A 12878-nucleotide genomic window follows, 5' to 3' on the forward strand; every position below is an offset into this window, starting at 1 on the left:
ACCTTGCCTCTGGAATTCGTTACCTAATGACATCAGGGACTGCCGGACTTTATCACAATTCAAAATTAAATTGGAAAATTTTGTCTTAGTTAATGTTTTTGGAACTTAAACTGAGACGATTCTGTCCGGGGTGGGTATCCGATGTGGCTTAGTGGATAAAACATCAGCACGTAGAGCTGAAAACCCGGGTTCAAATCCCGGCGCCGGAGAGAATTTTTCTCCCTTCCATTACTCTTTCATCGTATGATGACGCAGAATATCTGCAAGGAAATATCATATGTACTTCGGTACATTAAATAATATATATGATATGCGTAAATCACTTCGTCATTTAAGACGGCGCTTATTCCGTCGGATCCCGGCCAACTAGTCACTCATAACGAGTGCACCTCAGCACATGTGTGGACTTCAGTCCTACGTTCATAAACTCTATGACGTAGTGCAGAGGGCGGCCACTAGAGGGAACCCAAGAGTTGGAACTTAAACTGAGACGATTCTGTTCGACGCCGGGGTGGGTATTCGGTGTGGCTTAGTGGATAAAGCATCAGCACGTAGAGCTAAAAAATTTGGGTTCAAATCCCGGCGCCGGAGAGAATTTTTCTCCGTTCCATTACTCTTTCATCGTTTTTAGGTATTGCTAGAAGTATTGATTTGTGTTTTTTTTTCTTTTTTAATCTAGATTAAAATTGCAAGTTTCTTGTTTATGTTAGTTAATTAGGTAGGATACAATTAATTCATAATTTAAAGTTTGTGTGACTGCAACCTGTGTATATTTTTGTGTTGCTTTACTTTGTTTATAGTGTTTCTCTCTCTCTCTCTCTCTCTCTCTTTATTTCTTGTGTAGCTTTACTTTGTATATAGTGTTTTTTCTGTTTATTTCTATTCTTGTATTTGTATTCCTGGTGTTGTGGATGAGAAGGCCTGATGGCCTTAACTGCAACAGAATAAATAAATAAATAAATAATAATAATAATAATAATAATAATAATAATAATAATAATAATAAAATATTGTCCATATAAGATCTGTATAAAGGGCAAGTTTAAGAAAATAAAATGTTTATTCCTTAACATAATGTAAAACTAAAAATCTTTCACAGAAATCACAACAGTAACACAAAATAATTATTTACAAAAATAAAATCTATTTTCTGATTTCAAAAAAAAAAAAAAGTATTGGCACATTATACTAATGTATATAATAGATCTCTGTAATGTATTTTCAGTATCCTGTATGCAAGCTATTAGCACGGATGACAGCTTCCAGACGTCTCGGCATTGAATGAACCAAATTTCTCGTCCTTTCAGGGGAAATTTCAGATCACACATCCAAGAACCCTCTTAAAGTCTTCCTTATTAGTTGGGCGGCGCTTGGCCCTTTCCCCATGCATGAATATATAATAGGATGCGAAACTTACTGAGCTTCCCGTAACACATACTAGAAGCGTTGTTGTAGAAATTGATCTTCCTGCCACCTATTGGGGAGAGGGGCGTTATTACATCTAGCAGCGCACCAAGTAGCGAAAAGAGTAATTACTCCATGCATTTAGCACCGCACCTGGTGACGAAAATGTTAAACTATGCAGAAAGTATTCCCTCCCACCCTCATCGATATTCAAAACTAACCCAATTTAAAATAAAACATTTACATTTTTATTCCTCACAGCATCTTCTACTGAAAATTCTTACCGGAGCCAACAGGAAGATAAAAGAGACGATCTATTTTACACTACCCAATTAAAATATAACCAGAGACAAAAAATAAAGCAAAAGGTTAGATAATTGGGATTGTATTCTTTGGGTATTTATTGTACAGCGCTATGGAAAAGTCTGCAAGAACTTCTTAGATAGTTCAATTTATTATATTACTATTACTTTACAATACATTCAACAACACTATTTTTACAACGTCCATAAACATCACTGTTTAACATACACTGCTTACACATACACGTATCACTTTATGTTCACTTATTAGCAAGTTTCTGCCTGCCATCTCGTCTCCTCGAGCAATATCTCGAACGGATAAATAGAGAACTCTGGGTAATGTACCCAACACGTAGTTCTAATGTTCATCACCTACGACGTTAGTCGCTGATCATCTTATTTCAGCCCCCCGCCGCCAGATGATGCTGACCGCAGTTTCGCATCGTATTATATATTTATCCATGCTTTCCCTTTCAAGATATTCCCACAAATAGTCAATAGAATTCAATAAGCTTCAATAATGGTCAAGATAAGGTATATGAGTGTAAATATTGTTACTAGCTTTGTTATTCAGTTAATAGTTCTAACTTTGTCACAAACTCTGATTTACACTATTTAACAAACATGAACGCGATATATTGTTTTTAGATATTTTGGTTTTTGTGATTTGTGAAAAATTCTGATGTGATGGGGCTATTTGGAGGTCAGTTTGGAATTCAGCACAAAAAACTGTTAAGAATCAGTTATCAGATCAAAATCGTCGAAAAAAAAAAAGTATTAAAATGCAGCACACTGTTGTAGATATAGATATATTTACAGACGGACGGATTGACAGGAAGGCAGACAAGCAGACAGATAGAAGATTAATGTTAATTAAACACAAGTTCACAATATTGGTGTTACTAACACGAGATTATTGAAAAATCACATATCCATGCGAGCAAATTATTTTGCGGTATATCATATCATGTTTAGAAACTGGTCATAAGCTGGATGCTTCAAATGATAATCGAAAGTTTGATTTATATACGCTCTAACGTAAGAGATATGTACCATTTGTTACAAGCATTTATATCCGCTGTCAGGAGCACTGGCCTCCTCAATTGAACGCTACTAACCGTCTATCTCTCCCTGCTGACAACGGCCATTCTTCCTCAAGCGCTTCCCTTTATTCTTTTGTCCGCCGTTGTCTAGGCTACTGCTCTTCAAAACGATGTCCCCAACCCCACAGCTGCACTTACGTGTTACGTATCAACAGATATGGTTGAAATGGCCACTGACCTGACGGTGATCAAATTCTTATGCCCTCCGCTGCTCTTTCAGAGGTCTGGAACCATAACCGGCCAAGTCCATCTGTAAAATAGAAGAGATATTCATGAAAGAATGATTAAGCACGTCAAATTTATATCAGTCAACACAAAACGTGGTCTCCATATCAAAATAGGCCAGGAAATAATTTTAAAAATATTATTTTTTAAGTATATGCAGTTTTAGTTGGAAGACTTGAGGGAAAAATTCCTTTGGGGAGGTCGAGACGTAAATGGGAGGATAATATTAAAAATGATTTGAGGGAGGTGGGGATGTGACGATAGGGACAGGGTTAATCTTTCTCAGGTTAGGGACCGATGGCGGGCTTATATGAGGGCAGCAATGAACGTCCGTGTTCTTTAAGAGGGGATATACAGATTTGAGGGTAAAAAAGTCATTTTTCTGTTTAGTTTTTATATAAAGATTGGACAATTATCTTTATGTCAGTGAAGGAATTTTTACGATATAGGGTAAAGGTGGTAATATTGTGATACTAATAATATTATGATAGCACTTTTTGAGAATTTTTTACAATTTTACTGAGCGAGAGAAGGACCGGTTTTGTGCAGAAACTTGTCCACGAACATTCCCTTAGGGGAGAGTCGGGTAGTATCGAACATCGGCTAATATCGGACAGTGCGTTTCTTTCATCTACCACCATATGGTAGTACTTGAATGACATGGTTACGTTCCTCTATGCGACATCACAGAAACGTAACCATGTCAATTAGGTACTATCATCGTGTGGTAGATGAAAGAAATTCACTGTCCGATATTACCCGATGTCCGATACTACCCGACTCTCCCCTAATACGTTGACGTAAAAAAACCGATCTTCCTGTCGCTTAGTAAAATTGTAAAAAAATTCTCATAATATTATAAGTATCACGATATTACCAAGCTTCACCCTATACAATATTTTGGTAGATATGACCATAAACGTGCGAGCGTGCGATTATTTAACTCTCCGCACGTAAGGCATATTTAACGCTTATTTCCCGTAACTTGCATTTTTCAAAACCATTTTTGTTATAACTCGGTAGGTTTTCAAGATACCTCAAGTAAAATTATGCAGGCAACTGTCTTTCATACTTGTGAACAAGATGACATACATTTCACTTTATATCCACACAACTCGCGTGGGCTGACGAAACGCCAGAGACCCACAACGAGTGCACACAATCTCTGTGTGACTTGGAATTGTGGTTTTCTGTTAACGAACACAGTAACGTATATATTATGCAAATCTAGTCTTTCAGGTGAAGCTCCCTATAAAGCAGATTTGAATAATTTCAAGGGAAAAATTGTTCCGGGGCCGGGTATCGGTCCCGGGACCTCTGGTTGAACGTACCAGCGCTCTACCACTGAGCTACCCGGGAACTCCACCCGACACCGTCTCAACTTTTCCCTTTATATCCACACAACTCGCGTGGGCTGACGAAACGCCAGAGACCCACAACGAGTGCACACAATCTCTGTGTGACTTGGAATTGTGGTTTTCTGTTAACGAAGACAGTAACGTATATATTATGCAAATCTAGTCTTTCAGGTGAAGCTCCCTGGTACGTTCAACCAGAGGTCCCGGGATCGATACCCGGCCCCGGAACAATTTTTCTCTTGAAATCATTCAAATCTGCTTTACAGGGAACTTCACCTGAAAGACTAGATTTGCATAATATATACGTCACTGTGTACGTTAACAGAAAACCACAATTCCAAGTCACACAGAGATTGTGTGCACTCGTTGTGGGTCTCTGGCGTTTCGTCAGCCCACGCGAGTTGTGTGGATATAAAGGGAAAAGTTGAGACGGTGTCGGGTGGAGTTCCCGGGTAGCTCAGTGGTAGAGCGCTGGTACGTTCAACCAGAGGTCCCGGGATCGATACCCGGCCCCGGAACAATTTTTCCCTTGAAATTATTCAAATCTGCTTTACAGGGAGCTTCACCTGAAAGACTAGATTTGCAAGATGACCTACAATTATTGCTGTAACATTTATAGTTTATTTTAAATTTTTCTTTTCTGCGTAAAAAACATTAAAAATTTAACTTCTCACAAGAAATAAAAAAACGTTTATTCCAGACGTTTCAAAGACTGTAGTTCATATTGTTCATTTGACATTCAGGAATAAGTAGAAAAAAGAATGGCTCAGAAATATTCATATTTGTGGACATTACCATAAAAACGGCACATCAGTGCACAAAAACGGCCACTTTTTTATTAAGATAAATACTCATAATGGTGAAACTTTTGGTAAATCTGAAAATAGTCTGTAATTGCAAAAGCAGTGAATTCTGAGCATATAAAATAGCAAGGAGAAAGAGTCATTGTTGCTGAGAAAAAAAAATATTCAATTTCCCTAATTTTTTAGTGCTCAAACCTGTATATCCCAACTTAAAAGCCATTTGTAAGTAAGTAAATGCAGTTACATTCGCTATTCGATTATGAGCCGATAGTGAATACGTTACCATTCAAAAGGTTTTGTCGTGTCTATCAGCTGTTCATAATGTAATGTACATACTGTATATTAAGAGTTTTAAAAGTATTATTTCCGAAACATACTATCGTGCAAAAAATGTGCTGTACAATACACGTCTGTAAAGTGCATTACTAACTCTCGGAAATTGAAAAACTCGCTCTGCTTGTTTTTTAAAACTTTTCCTCGATTTTGTAAAAAGCACTTCCCAAACCTTGAATCGTAATATACTTTATGCTCGACCATGCCGAAATGTAGAAATTATACACCTGGTAGCAGTCCTTTAATGCATGTCATTAAAGTACACCTATTCATTAAAGTTCAGGTTTTCGATTATTCTCGGGTATGCAATCGAAAGACAACTAGGAAAACGTCACGGAGGCTGGAAACCCAATACTGTCGCAGAAGGTTATGTTCTGTTACTATAATAATTAGCTTTAATTGTAAATAATATTCAAATAAATTCAATTTGTCATCTCATTTTTCAATGTAGAATTTAATTTCAAGGTTATATCAAGATTAATGTTTATCTTACTCTCTATATTATATCAAGGTCGTCGACATTCGTTGCCCGGAAGAAATCAATACTTTCGCGTCTGCGCACATCTCATAATTTATGAGGTAGGCTATTACACTCACATAACAATAACATGAATACTTATGAATAATTTCAAGTTAGAAATATGGTCGAGCATAAAAAGTCGTATGAAATTTGCTTATAATGGTAATTAAGACGCTCGTATGAAAATTATGAAACTTGCTTGCGCTCGTTTCATAAACATCTTAATTACTACCATTATAGGCTCGTTTCATAATGTACGAGGCGCATCCAGAAAGTAAGTTTCCCAATTTTTTCCCCTTGAAAGTAAACGTAATTAGCCGTGTCAATTGCGCATGCGTAAAAGATCTATGACGTATCAATCATATGCCAGCCGGACAGGTCCCGCCTGGTGCCAGTAGCGTGGCAGCAGTGGTCCGAAATGGAAGCTCTTATTCCTTCTCCCGCCGCCGCATTGCGCCAATTGAAATTCATCGGCAGCTCTGTCAGGTCTATGGGCCGAACATCATGAATAAGCAGATGGTGCGTCGCTGGTGTAGGCAGTTTTCCGAAGGTCGTCAAAGTGTCCATGATGAAGAGCGCAGTGGGCGACCGTCCCTCATCAATGATGATCGTGTTGAGCTGGTGCGGCAGTGCACATGGAGAACCGTCGCTTCACGATTACGGAGCTGAGCAGCCATTTTCCGCAGATATCGCGATCCTTGTTGCATGAGATTGTCACTAAGCACCTGCTGTTCGAAAAAGTGTGTGCCAGGTGGGTGCCGAAAAACCTGACACCCGAACACAAAATGCAACGTTTAGGAGCAGCACTGACATTTCTGCAACGGTATCACGATGACGGCGACGAGTTCCTCGACAGGATCGTCACGGGCGATGAGACTTGGATTTCGCACTTCACCCCGGAAACAATGCAGCAGTCAATGCATTAGCGGCATAGTGGATCTCCGGTCAGGACGAAATTCAAACAGACGCTGTCGGTACGGAAAGTGATGTGCACGGTGTTCTGGGACAGGAAGGACATTCTGCTCATTAACTTCCTTCCAAGAGGTGAAACAGTGAACGCTGACCGTTACTGTGAAACACTGCGAAAATTGCGACGTGCCATTCAAAACAAGAGGCGTGGAATGCTTACTGCAGGTGTTGTGCTCCTTCATGACAATGCTCGTCCACATACGGCTCGGCGCACAGCAGCTGTTTTGACGGAATTTGGCTGGGAGTTGTTTGATCATCCACCCTACAGTCCTGATCTTGCTCCCAGCGATTTCCACGTTTTCTTGCACCTCAATAAATTCCTGTCCTCCGGTGAGCGTTTTGGCAACGACGAAGAGCTGAAGACGTCTGTCGCACGCTGGTTCCATTCACAGGCGGCAGAGTTCTACGACAGAGGGATACAAAAGTTGATCCCACGATACAAGTGTCTCAATTCTGATGGTGGCTATGTTGAAAAATAGCTGGAACATTGCTGTACCTGTTGCCAATAAATGTTTTCCTGAAAGTGTGTGTTCCTTTTTTTTTAATAGGGAAACTTACTTTCTGGATGCGCCTCGTACTAAAAATAAATCTACTCTCTCTTATCGTTTCTTTTCTCTCACATATTCTATTTCATTACATTCTTTATTCCATTCTTCCTTTCCATTTATCTTTTTCTCATCCTCTCGTCCCTTATCTGATTACAAAAAAATCTGAGTTTTCTAATCTTGTACTTAAGCCAATAACATTTCAGAAAGTCTCAATAAACCCTTCCCCATACGTATTGAGCCAATCGATTTCTCTCCCAAGCATACTGAAAAGCGTAAATCCGGGATACAAGAACGAAATTATACACTAATCCAGGCTTGTTTTAATCCAGGGGATTTTACAGCGCGTTCGATACACTTTTTTTTATGAGACCTCTCTATCGATACATCTCGCAGATGTGCTCTCGCAGAATCTGGGTCATAAGGCCGAGTGAAAAGTTGGCTGCAAGTTGACACATTGTTAAAGGCTATCGGATGGATGGCTTCGGGATTCCTAAGTTCGACAAGAAGAACCATTAGAGTGCGGAATGGGAGACGGACGGGAGCTAAATCGGAAATCCCTTTCTTCCGACGAGACGCTCGCAAACCTGTTAGACTTCACACTTGACGCACCGACGCCTCGAAAAAAAGCGAATAGCTTCCTGTATCCGTGCTAGTGGCCAGTGCTTTACATGCAGGTCACTATTTTTACTAAATAAAAGAGTTGCGTGGCAATGAACTATTTTCGATACTTACTTACTTACTTACTGGCTTTTAAGGAACCCGGAGGTTCATTGCCGCCCTCACATAAGCCCGCCATTGGTCCTTATCCTGTGCAAGATTAATCCATTCTCTATCATCATATCCCACCTCCCTCAAATCCATTTTAATATTATCTTCCCATTTACGCCTCGGCCTCCCTAAAGGTCTTTTTCCCTCCGGCCTCCCAACTAACACTCTATATGCATTTCTGGATTCGCCCATACGTGCTGCAAGCCCTGCCCATCTCAAACGTCTGGATTTAATGTTCCTAATTATGTCAGGTGAAGAATACAATGCGTGCAGTTCTGTGTAGTGTAACTTTCTCCATTCTCCTGTAACTTCATCCCTCTTAGCCCCAAATATTTCCCTAAGCATCTTATTCTCAAACATCCTTAACCTATGTTCCTCTCTCAAAGTGAGAGTCCAAGTTTCACAACCATACAGAACAATCGGTAATATAACTGTTTTATAAATTCTAACTTTCAGATTTTTTGACAGCAGACTGGATGATAAAAGCTTCTCAACCGAATAATAACAGGCATTTCCCATATTAATTCTGTGTTTAATTTCCTCCCGAGTATCATTTATATTTGTTACTGTTGCTCCAAGATATTTGAACTTCTCCATCTCTTCAAAAGATAAATTTCCAATTTTTATATTTCCATTTCGTACAATATTCCCGTCACGAGACATAATCATATCCTTTTTCTTTTCGGGATTTACTTCCAAACCTATCTCTTTACTTGCTTCCAGTAAAATTCTCGTGTTTTCCCTAATCGTTTGTGTATTTTGTCCTAACATATTCACGTCATCCGCATAGACAAGCAGCTGATGTAACCCGTTCAATTCCAAGTCCTCTCTGTTATCCTGGACTTTCCTAATGGCATACTCTAGAGCAAAGTTAAAAAGTAAAGGTGACAGTGCATCTCCTTGCTTTAGCCCGCAGTGAAACTATTTTCTGTACTGGCTCTAAACAAAAAAGTGAAAAATTTGTGCTGTTCGCGATTGTTATTCTAAGTATGATTGGGACTGTAAGGATGTGTGGGATTTTAAATAAAATTTTGATATAACTTTCCATTTCTGTCTTTATACTCCCCGCATTTAAATTTAACAAGGCGGAGTCTTCTCGTTAATTACTTCATAATTATTGCTTCCTCATTCCATGAGGCCTAGTCTCGAGACAACAACGCAATTGATAGTCGAAACTATTCACACATCATTGTGACTCATAACATAGAACTGAATTCATTTGGAAATTAAAACCAGAGTTAAATATCAGTCTTCATATCTCTTTTCTTTTTTTTATGCTCGACCATGTCGAAATGTAGTAATTATACACCTGGTAGTAGCCCTTTAATGCACCTCATTAAAGTACACCTATTCATTAAAGTTCAGGTGTTCAGCCAATGACAAATCACCTTTGTACCATTATAAAACCGCAAGTATCGATTATTCTCGGATATGCAATCGAAAGACAATTAGCGAAAAGTCACGGAGGCTGGTAATTCAATACTGTCGCAGAAGGTTATGTTTTGTTACTATAATAATTAGCGTTAATTGTAAATGATATTCAAATAAATTCAATTTGTCATCTCGTTTTTCAATTCTAAATCAATTTCCAGGTTATATCAAGTCTAATGTTCATCTTATTCTCTACGTTATATCAAGGTCAATGACATTCGGCCTCGGAAAAAATCAATACTTTCGCGTCTGTGCACATCTCACAATTCAGGTCAGTTCGCTACTCACTTACATAAACATAGCATGACCTACTTTTGAATAATTTCAAGTTAGAAATATGGTCGAGCATAAAAAGTCGTATGAAACTTGCCTATAATGGTAATTACGACGCTCGTATGAAAATTATGAAACTCGCTTGCGCTCGTTTCATACTTGCGTCTTAATTACTACCATTATAGGCTCGTTGCATAATGTACTAATAATAAACCCTTTCTTCATTGTTTTTCCTATTTCCTTTGGGAAGATTTCTCTTTGAACGATATAGTAATTAACGCACGCAGTAATGAAGGGAGAAATTAACGAAGTAAGGAATAAAATATGAACGAACAAACGAGAACAAACAAGCCACCGGCGTAGCTCAGACGGTAGCGCGTTTGCCTATTGATCCGGGGTTGCGCTCAGGCGTGGGTTCGATTCCTGCTTGGGCTGATTACCTGGTTGGTTTTTTCCGAGATTTTCCCCAACCCTAAGGCGAATGTCAGGTAATCTATGGCGAATCCTAAGCCTCATCTCGTCAAATGCTGTCTCGCTATCTTAAAGTCTATCTACTCTAAATAGCCCCTTAGTTGATATAGTGTCGTTAAATAACGAAGTAAAAAAACAACTAACGACCGAAAAAAAAAAAAACAAAATATCTCTCGTATTACGTACCGTAACCGAGCTCGGTGCCAGAGTAAAACAACATAATGCGTGGTTAACTAATACAGGGACATCATTTTATTTTTACTTGCATTTTTATTGTACCTGCATTTCTGAATGTACTTCACTCTCACCCCTTCACTAATGTCCTTGCTCCCGTCAGACACACAAACTTACGGCCGCTGTTGCATTCGAAGTCTTCAAGCAGTGAAGTAAACACTGCAGTGTATAGTGTGTTTCAGAAATATGATTGCATTTCCTTTTGAAGAAAAAACCTATATTAATAATATCGTACTAAAAAATTATATTCAAGAAACGATAAATTCAATTTCAGAGAATATGCTTCAAAATGTTTTTAATAATATGCGTACTGAATTGAAGCCTGCATTGTAATGAACGGCAACCATTTTCAGCAACTTGTTTAAAAATTCAGATTAGCTTTTTTGAATTGAGGTGGCTAGAAGCAAAGGAATGCTAGTGACATTTGTAATAACATGAGTTAAGTGCATCCAGTGTAAGCAAAAGTATCTAAAATTTTAGTGGCAAAGGGATATCTTAATCGCATCACACATTAAAATTTAAATAAAAATTTCACCGATTTTACGAAAGCTTAAATATTTAAACCCCATTTTCTCAAAAGTAACTTAAGTGCACTTACAGCCCTTTACTTACGACCCCCTCAATATAAATGCACTCTCTATATTGTATGTTAACATCAATAATTAATATGCTAAATAAAGTAGACATTACATAACGAACATAGCCGCCTGAAAAGTTGAGTTTTTGAAAAAAAAAAATGTTACTACTCTACTGTATTTTGATGAATTCCGTAAAAGTGATGATCAGACTGAAAATTGTAATATCGTATTTACCTACAACATAAATGGATACACTACTTTTCTCTCCTCCTATAGCCAGTAAAATGATTTGTTTACATATTGCACTAGTGACATCAAACTCCTGTAAAGGAAGGGGGCAACAGTATTTCCGAGTATAGCCAGGTTAATGTTAAAAATGTTGGTAAAAATAAAGTGATGTCCCTGTATCTATCACTTAAACGTTCCTAACCGAGATTGGTTTACTCGGCCACTTAATAAGTCGGTCTCTATACAGTGACTATATGACGTGGAAGCATGTCGGAAGGAGCCGCGACTGTATAAAGCTTTCCAAGTCGTTCACCACTTCCAATACTGCCGTTTGCATGCCCTATTTTAAGGCCATAAAAGTCTGGGAGGTGTCATAATGGATGCATTGCTATTGATCGCGAACAACTTCGAATCCTAGAGATCAGAAATTTGTAGTCAGCATATGGAAGAAACAGCACGTTCCAAATGCAGCAGACTAATGAGGTTCACCAAAAGGTGGCCCTTGTTCTTTGCAGTCGATCACGTCATCCTGTCAGATTCTGAAAGCAACTTGAATGTGAAGTTTATTCTTTCCGAAGTGATGTAAGGAAATTCAACTATAAAAGTTAGACAAAAAGAAAGTTACAACATAGATATTCACATTCTCTTCACGTAGAACTATGCCTTTCTTCTCATTTGATATGGAGAGAGTAACTTGGGAATTGACCGTACAGTTTCCCTGAAAAGGAATGAGACAATTGAATATTCCTAAGTCTCAGATGTAAAACACTGCGCATGATCAGAGACCAGAGCACTGATACACAAGATAACGAATATTGAGTTGCTTAGATTCAAGCTATTTGGTTTGTTACTAGCATCGTTCCGGAATTCACTTCAAAAACTGCAAAAAATATGATAATATTACGTAAATAAAAGATAAATATATACGTAAATCGTATAGTTAAATCGACAATGGACCTTCATGACTAGATCGACACTCCGCACAGAAATTAAAGCTTTCGTGTCGTTGCAATAGCTCAGACGCTAAGATCTCTGCGTGATGTGTAGAAGAAAGCGAGTTCGATTCTTAGTCTATCTCAATGATTTTTTTTTCTAAATAACTTTGAAATAGTGTTTTACAAAGTCCTCAGATTAAGTGTTAATGATCACAGAAATTACAAAATTACAAGTTATAATATTATAAACGTTAATCTAACGAATGCATTTATACACACATATACAATGTAAATGCATATATATATATATATATATATATATATATATATATATATATATATATATTAAAAACTAACAATTAAAATGAAATTAAAAAATATTCCTAAGCCACACA

At 38.0% G+C, this 12878-nt stretch overlaps 1 protein-coding gene across 1 annotated transcript in view; it reads right to left on the minus strand.

Moving 5' to 3' along the window:
- The window catches only part of LOC138702947 (dual 3',5'-cyclic-AMP and -GMP phosphodiesterase 11A-like), a 434576-nt gene that overhangs the window by 244856 nt on the left and 176842 nt on the right, over positions 1-12878 (minus strand). Inside the window, exon 2 of the mRNA XM_069830369.1 lies at positions 2988-3059. The gene's annotated coding sequence lies outside the window, so the exon portion shown is untranslated. The remainder of the gene's footprint in view (positions 1-2987; positions 3060-12878) is intronic.

Source organism: Periplaneta americana, chromosome 7, assembly GCF_040183065.1.
Source record: "Periplaneta americana isolate PAMFEO1 chromosome 7, P.americana_PAMFEO1_priV1, whole genome shotgun sequence".
Lineage (NCBI taxonomy): Eukaryota > Metazoa > Arthropoda > Insecta > Blattodea > Blattidae > Periplaneta > Periplaneta americana.